This window comes from Carcharhinus amblyrhynchos, chromosome 18 (genome assembly GCF_965287045.1).
Source record: "Carcharhinus amblyrhynchos chromosome 18, sCarAmb.v2.hapA, whole genome shotgun sequence".
Lineage (NCBI taxonomy): Eukaryota > Metazoa > Chordata > Chondrichthyes > Carcharhiniformes > Carcharhinidae > Carcharhinus > Carcharhinus amblyrhynchos.
Window position 1 is genome coordinate 49,396,586 of NC_137341.1, and position 17,878 is coordinate 49,414,463.

The 17,878-nt window shown below is 45.4% G+C and overlaps 1 protein-coding gene across 1 annotated transcript in view; it reads right to left on the minus strand.

Moving 5' to 3' along the window:
• Positions 1-17,878, minus strand: part of mapk8ip3 (mitogen-activated protein kinase 8 interacting protein 3) — a 237,498-nt gene that overhangs the window by 137,857 nt on the left and 81,763 nt on the right.

Sequence of the window (17,878 nt, forward strand, 5' to 3'; positions counted from 1 at the left end):
CGCAAGTTCCCTAATTCTACCCGCCTCATTACATAGCACCAGATTCAAGATAGCTCGCTCCCTCGTCGGCTCCAACACACACTGTTCAAGGAAACTATCCCGGCAGCATTCCAAGAACTCCTCCTCGAGCCCACCGCGTCCAACATGGGTCGACCAATCAATATGCAGATTGAAATCCCCCATAATTACGGCCGTCCCATTCCTGCACGCCGCACTTATTTGCGCGTTAACAGCCCACCCCACCTCCAGATCATTATTCGGGGCCTATAGAAGAAGGAAGAAGAAGGGGAACCCCGAAGAAGGGGAACAGAGACTTTGCCGGGAATTATAGACCGGTGAGTCTTACTTCTGTTGTGGGCAAGGTTTTAGAAAAAATTATTAGGGATAGGATTTATAGTTATTTGGAGTGTAATGAATTGATTAGAAATAGTCAGCATGGTTTTGTAGCGGGTAGGTCGTGCCTTACTAACCTTATTGAGTTTTTTGAGAAGGTGACCAAAGAGGTGGATGGGGGCAAGGCAGTTGACGTGGTATATATGGATTTTAGTAAGGCGTTCGATAAGGTTCACCATGGTAGGCTTCTGCAGAAAATGCAGATGTATGGGATTGTGGGTAATCTAGGAAGTTGGATCAGGAATTGGCTATCAGATAGGAGACAGAGGGTGGTGGTTGATGGTAAATATTCATCATGGAGTTCAGTTACGAGTGGTGTGCCTCAGGGATCTGTTTTGGGGCCACTGCTGTTTGTAATTTTTCTTAATGATCTGGATGAGGGTATAGTTGGGTGGATTAGTAAATTTGCTGATGACACCAAAGTTGGAGGTGTGGTAGATTGTGAGGAAGGGTGTCATAGTCTGCAGGGAGACTTAGATAGGTTGCAGAGCTGGGCCGAGAGGTGGCGGATGGAATTTAATGCGGAGAAGTGTGAGGTAATTCACTTTGGTAGGAGCAACAGATGTGTCGAGTATAGGGCTAACGGGAGGACTTTGAATAGTGTGGATGAACAGAGGGATCTAGATGTATGTGTACATAGATCCCTGAAAGTTGGGAATCAAGTAGATAAGGTTGTTAAGAAGGCGTACGGTGTCTTGGCGTTTATTGGTAGGGGGATTGAATTTAGGAGTCGCAGCGTCATGTTGCAACTGTACACTACTCTAGTGCGGCCGCACTTGGAGTACTGTGTGCAGTTCTGGTCCCCGCATTACAAGAAGGATGTGGAGGCGTTGGAGAGGGTGCAGAGGAGGTTTACTAGGATGTTGCCTGGTATGGTGGGGAGGTCCTATGAAGAGAGACTGAGGGATCTAGGGTTGTTTTCGTTGGAAAGAAGGCGGCTAAGAGGGGATCTTATTGAAACATATAAGATGATTAGAGGTTTAGATAGGGTGGATAGTGATAGCCTTTTTCCTCGGATGGAGAAAGCTAGCACGAGGGGGCATGGCTTTAAATTAAGGGGGGGTAGCTACAGGACGGATGTCAGGGGCAGGTTCTTTACCCAGCGGGTGGTGAGGGATTGGAATGCCCTGCCTGCTGCAGTTGTAAATGTGTCTAGTTTGGGGGCGTTTAAGAGATCTCTGGATAGGTTTATGGATGAAAAGGGATTGGTATAGGCTAGTGGGTCATTGTTTTTGTAACTGGTCGGCGCAACATCGTGGGCCGAAGGGCCTGTTCTGAGCTGTAATGTTCTATGTTCTATGTTCTATAGACGACACCCACCAGCGTCTTCCTCCCTTTGCTGTTCCTAATCTCTACCCACAACGATTCCACGTTCTGCTCCTTGGCTCCAATATCATCCCTTGCTACCACCCTGATGTTATCCTTAATCAGCAGAGCTACGCCCCCCCCTTTTCTCTCCTGCCTATCCTTCCTAAACACTTGATACCCCTGGACATTCAGCTCCCAGTCCCTGTCACCTTGCAGCCACGTCTCTGTAATGGCCACCAGATCATATCCATTTGTGTCGATCTGCGCCACCAACTCATCCACTTTATTCCGAATGCTTCGCGCATTCAGATAAAGTGCCTTCATCCCAGCCTTCACCTGGACCCTATGTGCCGGAACGCCACCAACCATACTCACGCCCCCTACTCCCTCTATTATTGAGACATCCTCGGCCTCTTCCCTTACCTGTACCGTCTCCTTAACTTTAGACCCCATAATGTCACCTACCCTCGCACCCTCCCCCCCCCTAATTAGTTTAAAGCCCTGTCTACAGTCCTCTTTACTCGATTCGCCAGCACTCTGGTCCCAGCACGGTTCAGACTAACCCCATCCCGCCCGAACAGGTCCCACCTACCCCAATACTGGTGCCAATGCCCCATAAATTCAAACCCATTCCTCCCACACCAATCCCTGAGCCACCCATTCACTTCCTTAATCCTATCAACCCTACGCCCGTCTGCACTCGGCTCAGGCAGTAGCCCAGAGATGACCACCTTGTCGGTTCTACTTTTTAATTCCATTCCCAGCTTCTCATACTCCCTCCCCAGATTCTCAGTTCGCATTTTGCCTACGTCGTCGGCACCCACATGAACCGCAACGACCGGATTCTCACCCTCCCACTCCAGGTTCCTCTGCAGCCCAGATGCGACATCCCGGACCCGAGCACCAGGCAGACAGCACACCCTTCTGTGCACTTTGTCATTGTGACAAAGGACGGTGTCAATACCCTTAACCCCACTATCCCCAATTACTACTACGTTCCTTTTCACCTTCTCCTTGCCTATGTCCTGCTGCATCACTGTACCGTGTGCAGTTTGCTCACCGACCTCACCTCCCTCGTTCTCGTCCACACTGGAAGCAAGAACCTCAAACCTGTTATGCAGCTTGAGAGGCTGAGGCCTCCTCTCCCCACCCCGCTTCCTCCTCTCAGCAGCCCCCTCTTGTTCCTGACCCTTAGATTTAGCCAGTCCAGGGGGGATGGATGTCACTTGCACCCCATTGACAATGGCACCCTTTCTCCCCCTGATGAGCCTCAGTGTCTGTAGCTCAGAGGCCAGCTCATCTACCTTGAGCTGGAGCTCCTCCAGCAACCTGCACTTACTGCAGACATGGTCACTGGGGAGGACCCTGGGATCCACCAGTTCCCACATCATACAGAAACCACACATCACATGCCCCTCCATAATTCACTGTAGTAATATTGAAAATTTCCACACGAACTCACCTGGCCCTTTTTCTCTCAAGCCCTTTTGATATTAAGCCCTAATTGCTCACTCTACTTCCCTCTCACTCCACTGCCCACTGTCTACACCAGGCCTCCTTTTAAACCTGGCGCTGATTTAAAGCTTGCTGGGCCACAACTCCCTTCTAACCACTCCCTCAGAATTCTTAAAGCAGTAAATACAATAAATGCTTTAAACAGTTCTACAAAGAACAAAGTGCTTTAAACTACGAGAGGAAATCCTCCAGGTGAAAGCCAGCTTAATACTTAGCCTCTAAAGAAGCTCCTACAATTCACTATTCAAGAAAGAAGACGGAAAGCAGGAGACTACAAGCCAATTAGCAGTTGTCATTGAGAAGATGCTAGAATTCCTTAAGGAGGTAGTGGCAGGACATTTAGAAAATCATAAAACAATCAGTGTCAACATGGTTTTGTGAAAGAGAAATACTTGAGAGGGCAAAAATTGACACACAGTATAATTTGAAAAGATCTGAGGTCGTCCACTTTAGTAGGAAGAATGGAAAAGTACAGTATTATCAAAACAGAAAGACTGCAAAATGCTGCAGTACAGTGGGAATTGGGTGTCTATGTTCATGAATCATCAGTTAGCAGGTACAAGTAATTCAAATGTAAAAGTGGGTAAGTCTTGCTACAACCCACATGGCATAGGCGAGACCACACCTGGAACAACTTGTACAGTTTTCAACTCCCTATTGAAGGAGAGCTATACTTGTTTTGTTTCATTCGTGGGGCATGGGCGTCATCGGCTTCGCCAGCATTTATTGCCTTTCCCTAGGAGCCCTTGAGCCGAGTGGCTTGTTAGGTCATTTCAGAGGGCACTTGAGAGTCAACCACATTGCTATGGATCTGGAGTCACACGTAGGCTAGGCCAGGTAAGGACGGAGGATTCCTTTCCCAAAAGAACATTAGTGAACCGGATGGTTTTTCCGACAATTGACAATGGTTTCATGGTCATCAGTAGATTCTTAATTCCAGATTTTTTATTAACTGAACTCAAATTCCACTATCTGCTGTGGCGGGATTTGAACCTGGGTCCCCAGAATATTTGCTGAATTCCTGGGTTAATAGTCTAGTGATAATACCACTACCATTGCCTTCCCCCGCTTTAAAAGCAGTTCAGAGAAGGCTCTCAAAGATAATTCCTGGAATGAATAAAGGTTGAGTAGATTGGGCTTATACCCATTGGAGTTTATCGGAGGTGAGCTTATTGAAACAGATTCTGAGAGGGCTTTGCAGTTAAGTACTAAGAGGATGCTAATTCTCGTAAAGGAATCTAGAATTAAGAAGCATAGCTTAGAAATATGGGATATCCATTCAAGACGGAGATAAGGAGAAATTTCTTCACTCAAGAGGATTGTTAGTCTTTGGAATTCTCTACCCCAGAGAGAATGGGGACAGTGTTATGGAATATACCTGAGCTTTGGACTTGAAATGTCACTCTTTTCTCTCCTTATAGATGCTGTCAGACCTGCTGCGATTTTCCGGCATTTTTTTCTTTTGGTTATGGAATATATATTGTTGGCGGCTAGGTGGTACAGTGGTTAGCACTGCTGCCTCACAGCGCCAGGGACCCAAGTTCGATTCCCGACTTAGGTGACTGATTGTGTGAAGTCTGCACGTTCTCCACATGTCTGCGTGGGTTTCCTCCAGGTGCTCTGGTTTCCTCCCACAGTTCAAAAATGTGCGGGTTATGTGGATTAGCCATGCATGGGGTTATGGGGATAGGACTTGGATGGAATTGTGGTCTGTGCAGACTCGATGGACTGAATGGCCTCCTTCTGCACTGTAGGGTTTCTATAATCAGGCCGAATTAGATTTTTGATCAATGAAGTCAAGAATTATCAGGAGGAGCACACAGAAAAACAGAGATGAGACCACAGTCAGATCAACCAAGATCTTATTGAATAATGCAGCAGGTTCAATGGGCCAAATGGCCAATTCTGCTTCTATTTCTTATGATCTTATAACCTTACGACAGCAGCTTCTAAACCCAGGACATCTACCATCCAGAAGAACAAGGGCAACAGATGCACTGGAACGTCACCACCTGCAGGTTTCCCTCCAAGTCAAAGTTGGAGTGGCACAGTGATAAGCACTGCTGCCTCACAGTGCTAGAAAACTGAGCGATTCCCGGCTTGGGTCACTGTCCATGTGGAGTCTGCACATTCTCCCCATGTCTATGTGGGTTGTGCTCTGGTTTCCTCCCACAGTCCGCTAGATGTGCTGGTTAGGTGCTTGGTCGTGCTAATTTCACCCAAACAGATGCCGGAGTGTGGTGACTAGGGGATTTTCACAGTAACTTCACTGCAGTGTTAATGTAAGCCTTACTTTTGACACTAATAAATAAACCTTAAGCTTTAAATCCCAAATTGACTTGGAATTCAATCTCCCTTCTGTGGCCAAACGGGCCATTTAAAATGGCGTTTTGTAAAGCACTCTGGGACAGTTGGGCAAGAAGCTAAACTGACAGGCTGCAGTTTAAAGGCAGAGACAAACAGGCTGCAACCCTGACGAGTGAATAAATAAGATATGGGTCATCTCCAGGATGAAAGGGACTTTATAGTCACACTAGCTTGTTTCATCTCCAGGATGAAAGAGTCTTTCTGGCCACACTGGGTTGTTTAGCAGACATAAGAGCTCCGTGAACCCTTATTTAGGAGGGAGGTATGTGACCTATGTGCCTCCAGCACCAACAGACATGGCCGTTGGGGATACACCCAGAGACTGATGTGATAGCACCTGATTGGACTCTTATTGATCAGGGGATCAAGTCCTAATCAATTGATTGGCAATGGCCAAAAGGGGTGTGAAAGCAAACAGGGTGTAAAGGGTGCTGCACAACCAGGAATCTCTCTCTCTCTCTGACCCCACGAACAAGCTACAACTATGGTGACCATCGCCAGCATGAGGAGAGCCACCATACACGAGAAGGAAGGAAGGAAGACCAGAGCCAGAGCACCAGACCAGACCAAAGGACCAAACTACACAGACGACTACTGAGGCCGGCGCACAGATAAAGGCCAATATCTGCTTGGGTACTTGCCAGTCACGCAAAGTTAAGTCACGGTCTTGTAATGGACTTGAATTCTAGTATTTTCTGTAAGATAACTTACTGTTGGTCAGGTGGGTGATTATTGATTGTGTGGGCTTAAATAAGTATTGGTTGTGCTAACAAGACTTCTACTTGTAGTTATTTGTCCACCGTATAAGGGTTAAAACAGACTGTGCAGCAGGCAACACTTCCTTCATCATCACTGGATCAAAATCCTGGAACTCTCTATCTAACAGTGCTTTGCAAATATACCTTCAGCATTCTGAGGCAGTTCACAGTGGTTCACGAGCACCTTGATCAACCTTTCCCAGACAATTATCGATGGGCAATAAATGCTGACCTTGGCAGTGATGCCAACATCCCATGATTGAATTTACAGTGTTTGTCAAGACTTGGCGATACAGAGACAATTCATCATTTCACACTCCAATCACAAAGCAGAGAATGCCATCAAGGCCATCAAATAACTCTCCACAAAATATAAGAAAACCAGTCAGAATTTTCAGTTATATAAGATTGGGCCGTGCGATGATACTGTGTCAGCGTGTGAGGGTGGCTCAGCGCGTGTGTGAGAGAGGGTGGCTCAGCGCGTGTGTGAGAGAGGGTGGCTCAGTGTGTATGTGTGAGCATGGTTCAGTGTGTGAGCGTGGCTCTGTGTGTGTGTGTGTGTATATGACGGTGGCTCAGTGTGTCTGTGTGAGAGGGTGGCTCAGAGTGTATGCGTGTGTGAGCGTGGCTCAGTGTGTACGTGTGAGCATGGTTCAGTGTGTGTGAGCGTGGTTCAGTGTGTGTGAGGGTGGCTCAGTGTGTGTTTTTATACATATATAAAGAGCAAGAAAGTAGCCAAGGAGAGGGTTGGCCCACCCAAGGGCAGGGGATGGAATCTATGCATGGAGCCACAGGAAATGGGTGAAATATTAAATGAGAACTTTGCATCAGTATTCACCAAAGAGAAAGACTTAGTGGATGATATGTCAGGGAAAGGGTGTGTCATGTTGAGTCATGTTGAGATCAAAAAGGAGATATTGTGTTCTTGAGGAACATTAAGGTGGACAAGACCCCAGGCCTGATGGGATATACCCCAGAACATTGAAACTGGGAAGGAACAAAATTGCTGGGGTTTGAGAGAAATCTTTGTATTCTCACTGGCTACAGTGGAGGTCCTAGAGGACTGGAGAATAGCCAATGTTGTTCCTTTGTTTAAAAAGGGTAGCAAGAATAATCCAGGTAATTACAGGCCAGTGAGCTTGATGTCAGTGGTGGGGGAATTATTGGACAGGATTCTTCAAAGATTTATTCCCACTTGGAAATAAGTGGACGTATTAGTGCTGAGCGTGGGGTCAGTGGCACTGCATGGTCACAAAACCCCTACAACCTAATTTGTTGGTTAAAAAAGGTCTGCAAGACATAACAGGCTATAAGATGAAGGCATGTAAAATTGCCGGCTACAACGCACCCCCATGATGAGCTCAATGCATTCTGTGCGTGTTTTGAGCAAGAGGTCAGCAAGAGCATGCCCTCCACCCTGGATGAACCTGTATCTGGGGTCACCATTGCAGATGTTCAAGCAGCCTTCTTGAAGGTCAACCACAGAAAGCGACTGGCCCAGATGAACTCTTAGATCCTGTGCAGAACAGCTGGCGGGGGTACTCACAGACATCTTCAACTTCTCTTTATAGCAATCTAAAGTCCCTATCTGCTTCAAGAAGATGATCATCGTCCCAAAGCCTAAAAGCCAAGCAGTGTGCCTTAATGACTATCGGCCAGTGGCTCTGACATCCATCATTACGAAGTGCTTCGAAAGGTTAGTCATGGCACGAATCAATTCCGGCCTCCCAGATTGTCTGGATCCACTACAGTTCACCTACCACCGCAAAAGGTCCACGGCAGACGGCATCTCCCTGGCCCTACACTCAACCCTGAAACACTAGGTAACAAAGACATCGATGTCAGACTCCTATCTGTTGACTACAGTTCAGCCTTCAACATCATTATTCCAATGAAACTCATCTCCAAACTCCATGGCCTGGGTGTCGGCTCTCCCTCTGCGACTGGATTCTAAACTTCCTAAACCACAGACCACAATCAGTAAGAATAGGCAACAACATCTCCTCCACAATCATCCTCAACATTGATGCCCCACAAATCAGTGTTCTCAGCCCCCCTACTATACTCCTTATATACCCATGACTGTGCGGCCAAATTCCCCTTCAACTCAATTTTCAAGTGTGCTGAAGACATCACTAAAGTGGGTCGGATCTCAAACAATGACAGGACAGAGTACAGGAATGAGATAGAGAAGCTGGTGAACAGGTGCGGCAAAAATAATCTCTCCCTCAATGTCAACAAAACAAAGGAGATTGTCATCAACTTCAGGAAGCATAGATGAGAACATGCCCCTGTCTACATCAACGGGGACAAAGTAGAAAGGGTCAAGAACTTCAAGATTTTAGGTGCCCAAATGACCAAAAACCTGCCCTAATCCTCCCATGCATACACAATAGTTAAGAAAGCCCACCAATGCCTCTACTTTCTTAGAAGACTAAGGAAATTTGGCATGTCAGCTCAGATGCACCATAGAAAGCATCCTTTCTGGTTGTATCAGAGTTCGGTATGGCTGCTGCTCTGCCCTAGACCGCAAGAAACTACAAAAGGTCATGAATGTAGCCCAATCCATCACGCAAACCAGCCTCCCATCTATTGACCCTGTCTACACTTCCCGCTGCCTCGGCAAAACAGCCAGCATAATTAAGAAACGCACGCAACCTGGACATTCTCCCTTCCACCTTCTTCCGTCCAGAAAAAGATACGAAAGTCTGAGATCATGTGCCAACTGATTTAAGAACACTTTCTTCCCTGCTGCTGTCAGACTTTGGGCTGAACCTACCTTGCATTGAGTTGATCTTTCTCTACACCCCAGCTATGAGTGTAACACTACATTCTGCATGCTCGTTTCCTTCTCTATAAACGGTATGCTCTGTCTGTAAAGCATGCAAGAAACAATACTTTTCACTGCATACTAACACAGTAATAAATAATAAATCAAATCAAATAGTGAATAAAACATTGGTAATATTTCTAACTGGATATAGCTACACCTACTATATGTATTGACAAAGGAGGGGCTGGAAAGGGATAGAAAGTTTTAAAGTTTATTTGTTAGTCACAAGTAGGCTTACATTAACACTGCAATGAAGTTACAGTGAAAATCCCCTAGCCGCCACACTCCGGCACCTGTTCAGGTACAATGAGGGAGAATTTAGCATGACCAATGCACCTAACCAACACATCTCTCAGGCTGTAGGAAGAAACCAGATACCCTGAGGAAACCCACACAGACACAGGGCGAATGTGCAAACACTACACAGACAGTGACCTGAGCCGGGAATCAAACCCGGGTCCCTGGCACTGTGAGGCAGCAGTGCTAACCATTGTGCCACTGGATAGAAATATGCGCACGATGTGCCACATAGGAAGCAGTCTGAATTGGCACTGCCTGCGAATAAAAAGACCAGGTGAAATGGAGAGGATGAAGCAAGGTGAAAATGAGAGTGAGGGAAGAGTTTCTATGAAAGGAGAGGCTGAGGTGAGACAGTAAGAGCAATGGACAGTGGACAAAATGAATTGAGACAGTTACTGAAATCATCAATCAGAAAGTATTCAACAGTAGAAGTAAGAAATCAGTTCTGATGAAGGGTCATCCAGACTCAAAACAGTGGCTTTATTCCCTCTTCACAGATGCTGTCAGACCTGTTGAGATTTTCCATCACTTCTCTGCTTTTGTTTCAGATTCCAGCACTCCCACCATTTTGCGTTTATATCTGGAAGGCAGTCACACCCCTTAGATTAAATACCTCGAATTTGGCCAGTGGTCAGAGACAGGAGGGTCTGGCTGCAAGTGAGGGAGGTAGAGGGATCCGGGAGGTAGAGGGATCCAGGAGGTAGGGCTGCAGGACCTTCAGTCCCTGAACTTGTCCAACAGGTTCTAGATTCTTGCTCCCTGTGTGGACAGGAATGGGTACTGCAGGGAGAATGAGAAAACTGACCACAGCACCATGATACAGGGAGCCATTCAAGTGGGAGGAGAAAAAAGAAAATGTAGTCGTAATTGGGGATAGTATAGTTAGGGGCATTGACACTGTTCTCTGTGACCAAGATCAAGAATCCTGAAGGTTGTGTTGCCTGCCTGGTGCTCAGGATTGGGTTTTCTCACCTGGGCTGCAGAGGAATTTGGAGTGAGAGGGTAAAGATCCAATTGTCATGATTACATGGGTATCAATGACATACGTAGAACAGAAATAAATGGCTGCTGAGAGAGTATGAACAGCTAGGTGCTAAATTAAAAAGCAGAACCAAAAAGGTAATAACCTCTGGATTACTATCTGAGCCACGAGCTAATTGGCACAGGGTCAATAAGATTAAGGAGATAATGCATGGATCAAAGATTGGTGTGGGAGGAATGGGTTTGAATTCACGGGACATTGGCATCAGTATTGGGGAAGAGAGGACCAGTTCCAATGGGATGATCTTCATCTGAATCATGCTGGGACCAGAGTCCTGGTATGGAGAATTTGAAAATCAAAGGAGAGGGTAGAAGTGCAGGTTAATGGAGCTGAGGGCTCAGGAGAGGTTAGTAAAGATTCAAGACCATGTAATAGAACAGAGTGTATAGAAGGTGGCAGGAATCTAACCTCAGGCAGAGCAAAAAAGATGACAAGTATGAAAAGGGAGGTGGTCAATGCAGGACTGAGGATGTTGTACTTAAATGCGTGCAGTATATGGAACAAGGTAAATGAGTTTGTTGCGCACATTGAAATTGGCTGGTACGATGTTGTGGGTATCACAGAGACATGGTTGCAAGGGGATCAGGATAGAAATCTAAATATCCAAGGATATGTGTCATATCAAAAGGACAGGAAGATGGGCAAAAGGGGCTGGGTTATATTGTTAGTAAGGAATGAAGTTAAATTGATAGCAAGAATCTCTGTGGGTTTACTGAGGAATCGCAAAGATAAAAAGACCCTGATGGGAGTTATGTACAGGCCCCCTAGCAGTAGTCAGGATTTGGGGAGAAAATAAATCAAGAGATAGAAAAGGCATATAAAAGAGGCAATATTACAATAATCAATGGGGAATTCAGTATGCAGATGGACTGGGAAAATCAGGTAGGTGGTGGGTCCCAAGAAAAGGAGTTTATGGAAGGTCTAAGAGAAGGCTGTTTTTGGAGCAGCTTGTGACAGAGTCTATAAGGGAAGAGGCAATTCTGGATTTAATGAAGTGTAATGAGGCAGGGTTGATTAGGCAACTTAAGAACATAAGAAATAGGAGCAGGAGGAGACCATCTAGCCCTTCATTATCTTATACGTCTCACTAAGATCCCCCCTCATCCTTCTAAACTCCAACGAATACAGACCTAGTCTATTTAGTCTCTCTTCATAGTCCAACCTCCTCATCTCCAGTATCAGCCTAGCGAACCTCCTCTGCACTCCCTCCAAGGCCAAAATATCTTTCCACAAGTGCGGCGACCAAAACTGCACACACTACTCCAGCTGCGGCCTCACCAGTACCCTGTACCGTTGCAGCAAGACCTCCCTACTTTTATATTCTATCCCCCTCGCTATAAAGGCCAACATTCCATTCGCCTTCTTGATCACCTGCTGACTGGGTTTTTGCGGCTCGTGCACAAGGACCCCCAGGTCCCTCTGCACCGTAGCATGCTGCAGCTTTTCGCCTTTTAAATAATAATCCCTCCTACTATTATTTCTGCCAAAGTGGAAAACTTGCTAACATTATACTCCATCTGCCAGGTCCTCGCCCACTCGCTCAGCCTATCCAGATCTCTCTGCAGACTTTCCACACCCTCCATGCAATTTGCTTTACCACTCATCTTTGTGTCATCAGCAAATTTCATCACCCTACACTCAGCCCCCTCCTCTAGATCATCTATATAAATGGTAAATAGTTGAGGCCCCAGCACCGATCCCTGCGGCACTCCACTAGTCACCAATCACCAACCAGAATAGCACCCATTAGGTGAAGGAATCCTTAGAGAGTAGTGACCACATTATGATAGAATTTACCCTGCAGTTTGAGAGTGAGAAGCTTGAATCTGTGTAATGGTATTACAATTAAATAAAGGTGATTACAAAAACATGGGAGAGGAGCTGGCCGGAGTTGAATGGAAAGGGAGCTTAGCAGGGAAGACAGTGGAATGGCAATGGCAGGAGCTTTTGAGGGCTATTCGAGAGGCACTACAGAAATTCATCCCAAGGAGGAGGAAACATGCGAAGGGGAGGATAAGACATCCATGGCTGACGAGGGAAATCAAGGACAGTATAAAAGCAAAAAAACGTACAAAGTGGCAAGGATTCATGGGAACCCAAAGGATTGGGAAGCCTTTAAAAGCAAGCAGAGAACAACTAAAAAAGCAATAAGGGGAGAGAAGACAAAATGAGTGGAAGCTAGCTAGTAATATAAAAAAGAAGGTAGGGAGAGTTTTTTCAATAAAAAAGGTAAGAGAGGCAAAAATAGACATTGGACCACTGGAAAATGAGACTGGAGAAGTAATAATAGGAAACAAAGAAATGGCAGAGGAACTGAATAGTTACATTGCACCAGTCTTCATGGCAAAAGGTAACAGTGGGGTGCCACAGCTCCAGGAGAATCAAGGACACAGATAAGTGTAGTGGCCATCACTAAGGAGAAAGTTCTGGGGAAACTGAAAGGTCTGAAGGTGATTAAATCATCTGGACTGGATGAACTACACCCAGGGTTCTAAAAGAGATAGCAGAGGGAGTTGTGGAGGTGTTGATGATGATTTTTCAGGACTCACTGGAAGCAGGGAGGGTATTAGAGGACTGGAAAGTAGCTAATGTAATACCGCTGTTTAAGGGAAGGAGGGAGGCAGCAGACGGGAAATTATAGGCCGGTTAGCCTGACTTTGGTCATTGGCAAGATTTTAGTGTCCATTATTAAAGATAAAGTCGCTGAATACTTGGAAGTGCATAATAAAATAGGACTGAGTCAGCACAGCTTCATCAAGGGGAGATCATGTTTGACAAATCTGTTAGAGTTCTTTGAGGAAGTAACGAGGAAGTTCGATAAAGGAGAGCCAGTAGACGTGATTTATTTAGATTTCCAAAAGGCCTTTGACAAGGTGCCACATAGCAAACTGTTAAATAAGTTAAGAGCCCATGGTGTTAAGGGTAAGGTCCTGGCATGGATAGAGGATTGGCTGGTGGCAGAAGGCAGAAAGTGGGGATAAAGGGTTCTTTTTCAGGATGGCAGCCAGTGACTAGTGTGTGCCTCAGGGTACCACAATATTTCACAATATACATTAACGATTTGGAGGAAGGAACTGAAGGCACTGTTGCTAAGTTTGCAGATGATACAAAGATATGTAGAGGGACAGGTAGTACTGAGTAATGATCCCTGGAATGAAGAGCTTGTCATATGAGGAACGGTGGAGGACTTTGGATCTGTATTCATTGGAATTCAGAAGGGTAAAAGTGGATCTTATTGAAACTTACAGGATATCATGAGGTTGGATAGAGTGGACATGGAGAGGATGCTTCCACTGGTAGAAAAAACTAAAAACAGAAGGCACAACCTCGGACTAAAGGGACAATCCTTTAAAACAGAGATGAGGAGGAATTTCTTCAGCAAGAGAGTGGTGAATCCGTGGAACGCTTTGCCGCAGAAGATCGTGGAAACCAGATCACTGAGTGTCTTTAAGACAGAGATAGTTAGGCTCTTGACTAATAAGGGGATCAGGGGTTATAGGTCTAAGGCAGGAGAATGGGGATGAGAAAAATATCAGCCATGATTGAAGGCAAAGCAGACTCGATGGGCCAAGTAGTCTAATTCTGCTCCTATGTCTTACAGTCTTATTAAGAAATCTTACAGACTTTGTGCAGTGGTTGCAAGAATGAATACACTCACATCCTTGTTTACTCATTGATCTAAGCTTCTTCAAGCTTTCTAAAATCCATTTCTCGTTGTATTATTAATTGCCAAATACATTTGTTCTTGCAGAACTCCCATCAATATATTTACCAGTTATTCTCTGTAGAATGTTCTACATTCTTCACTGATGACCCATGAAATTCCATCAATAAAACCAGCTGGTAATGCAACATCCATAGCCTTCCAACATGCACCCCTTTAAAGGGTGTTAGTTCGGCGACTCAGTTACAGAATGAGTTGTCAGAATGTGAGCGGAACGGTTTGAATTTTAAATCCAGCCAGTACCCTGACGGTAGCAAACATTCGGCTCATTCATTTTCAGGGGTTAATGAACACAAGAAATAGGAGCAGGAATGGATCACACTGCCCACAGAACTTGCTCCTTAAATCAACATGTTCACAGCTGACCTACATGTCAAACTCCACTTTCCTGCCCGGTCCCCATTTCCCTCAATTCCCAGAGACCCAAAGATCTGTCTGCCCTGGCCTTAATGTAATCAACAACGGAACATCTGCAACCCTCTGTGGTACAGGCCTCCAAAGATTCACAGCCCTCTGAGTGAAGTATTTTCTGCTCATCTGAGGGCTAAATGATAGGCCCCTTACCCTGAGACTGTGCCCTTTTCTGCCCCGTGTTTTAGACTCCCCAACCAATGGAAATAATCTCTCAGCATCCACCAATCAAGCCCCTTCAGAACCTTGTATGTAATGTGGAAAATGAGAATTCTGTGCTCTGACCAGGTTCAGCCTCCCATCCACTGATTCTGTCCATACTTCCCGCTGCCTTGGAAAAGCAGTCACCATAATTAAGGACCCCACGCACCGCAGACATACTCTTCCATCTTCTCCCATTGGGAAAAAGATACAAAAAATCTAAGGTCACGTACTAACTGACTCAAGGACAGCTTCTTCCCTGCTGCCATCAAACTTCTGAATAGACTTACCTCGCATAAATTTGATCTTTTTCTACACCTAGCTATGACTGGATACTGCGAGACCTGGATAGAGTGGACGTGGAGAGCATATTTCCACTAGTAGGGAAAAACTAGAACCACAGGGCACAACCTCAGACTAAAGGGACGATCCTTTAAAACAGAGGTGAGGAGGAATTTCTTCAGCAAGAGAGCGAAGAATCTGTGGAACTCTGCCACAAGAGACAGTGGAGGCCAGGTCATTAAGTGTCTTTAAGACAGAGATAGATAGGTTCTTGATTGATAAGGGGATCAGGGGTTATGGGGAAAAGGCAAGGGAATGGGGATGAGAAAAATATCAGCCATGACTGAATGGCGGAGCAGACTCAATGGGCTGAGTGGCCTAATTCTGCGCCGATGCCTTATGATCTTATGACTGTAACACTACATTCTGTACTCTCTTTCCCTCTATATGTATGCTTTCTCTGTGTAGCACACAAGAAACAATACTTTTCACTGTATACTAATACATGTGACAATAATAAATCAAATCAAAAGCTGTAGAAGAGAAAGATCGCAGAGAATACCCGAGTCACTAGGCCTGCCTCGTCTTACACCCAGAATCAAAGCTACTCTCACTTTGATCATGTGACTTCGTCAGAAATGTGACAAAAATCTGTTTACAGAAGGCATTGCACATTTGGAACTCTGATCCTCAGTCGTTGAAACATGAGGGGGGGGTGGTTTTGGATAGACCACAATCTCACACATGTCCAATAAGAGAAAAAGGAACAGAAGCACAAGTTGATAGGTTCAGATGAAATAAAGAACGCGCAAGGAGGCCCAAGTTGAAGATTGGCATCAACCAAAAAGTAGTTCTCCCAACAGCCTGGTTCTGTGCTGTAAAATTCAATGTAGAGCTGCGTATTTCAGAACAGCAATCCTGAAAATCATTGCAGCACTGTACAGTAAGATGTTACTCCAGACTCTGAGAGACCAAGGATTAGGAAATGATACTACTGGGGAATTCTATGGTTAGGGGTTAAAACTGCCTTTTCTCAATCACTGGGAATGTCAAATTATACATTACCCTTCTGATTCTCGAGTAAAAGACATCGTGGGACCGATGCTAAAACTTCTGGAAACAGGAACAGAACATAAAGTTTATTTATGAGTAGGCTTACATTAACACTGAAACTAAGTTACTGTGAAATTGCCCTAGTCACCACACTCCAGCATGTTTGGGTACACTGAAGGAGAATTTACCATGCCCAATGCACCTAACCAGCATGTCTGTGGGAGGAAACTGGAGCACCCAGGGGAAACCCACACAGACACGGGCAGAATGTGCAAACTCCACACACACAGTGACTCCAAGCTGGGAATCGAACCCAGGTCCCTGGCACTGTGAGACACCAGTGCTAACCACTATGCCACCCTTAAAGAACAAGAGCAGGAGGTGTAGGCCATACGGTCCATCAAGCCAGTACCAAGATAATTCCGTCCCTCAACATCAGCTTCACTTTCCCACACAGACCCAGTACTCTTGATTCTCAGAGTCCCAAAGTCTGTCAATATCAACCTTGAACAGTGAATGACTGAGCGTCCATTTGCTCTCTGGAGTCTGGAATAGACACTTTCAAAAATTCACAATGCTCCAAGGGAAGGACGTAAGAACATGAGAACTAGAAGCAGGAGTAGGCCATCTGGCCCCTCGAGCCTGATCCACCATTCAATAAGATCATAACTGATCTTTTCATGGACTCAGCTCCACTTACCCGCCCGCTCACCATAACCCTTAATTCCTTTACTGTTCAAAAATTTATCTATTTTTGTCTTAAAAACAGTCAATGAGGTAGCCTCAACCGCTTCACTGGGCAGGGAATTCCACAGATTCACAACCTTTTGTGTGAAAAAGCTGCTCCACAACTCAGACCTAAATCTGCTCCCCCTTATTTTGAGGCCATGCCCCCTAGTTCTAGTTTCACCCACCAGTGGAAACAACCTCCGTGAAGGAGTTTCTCCTTCTCAAAGTTTCAAGTGGCCGCTCCCTTATTCTGAGACCATGCCTCCTAATGCTAAGACCTTCCCTCCAGAAGCTGCCCCTCAGCATTTATTCCATAAAGCCCCCCCAAGTATTTCAGAAATTTCAGTGAGGTTACCTGTTATCTTCTTTGTTGAAAAACCCTCTCATCCCAGCAACTAATCTAGTGAAATTTTATTACTTCCCTTCTTAAAGCAAGTGTATCCTTCCAATGGTCATAAACTGACCACTCCATTCCAAGTCTAGTTTCACCAAAACCCTGTTACAAGTGCAATGAGACTTCCTTACTCTGATGCTCTAACGTCCTTGAAATAATCACTAAAAGTGGCAACGCAAGTGGATAAGGTAATCAAGAAGGTATATAAGCATGCTATTCTTCATTGAGAATAAAAACAGGTTATGCTGCAAACGTACAGAGCTTTAGTTCGGCCTCATTTAGAATACCATGTACAATTCTGGTCACCACACTACCAGAAGGATGTAGATGTTTTGGAAAGAGTACAGAAGACATTTACCAGGATGTTGGTCAGGTGGGCAATAAGCTAGGGGGAAGGGTGGAGAAACCTTGTTTGTTCTCACTGGAACAACAGAGGTTGAGAGTGATCTGATAAAGGTTTACAAGATTATGAGTGGCAAAGACAGAATGGATAGTCAGATGCTCTTTCCTAGGGTAGAAAAGTCAAATACTAGGGGACATAGGTTTAAGGTGCGTGGGGAAACATATA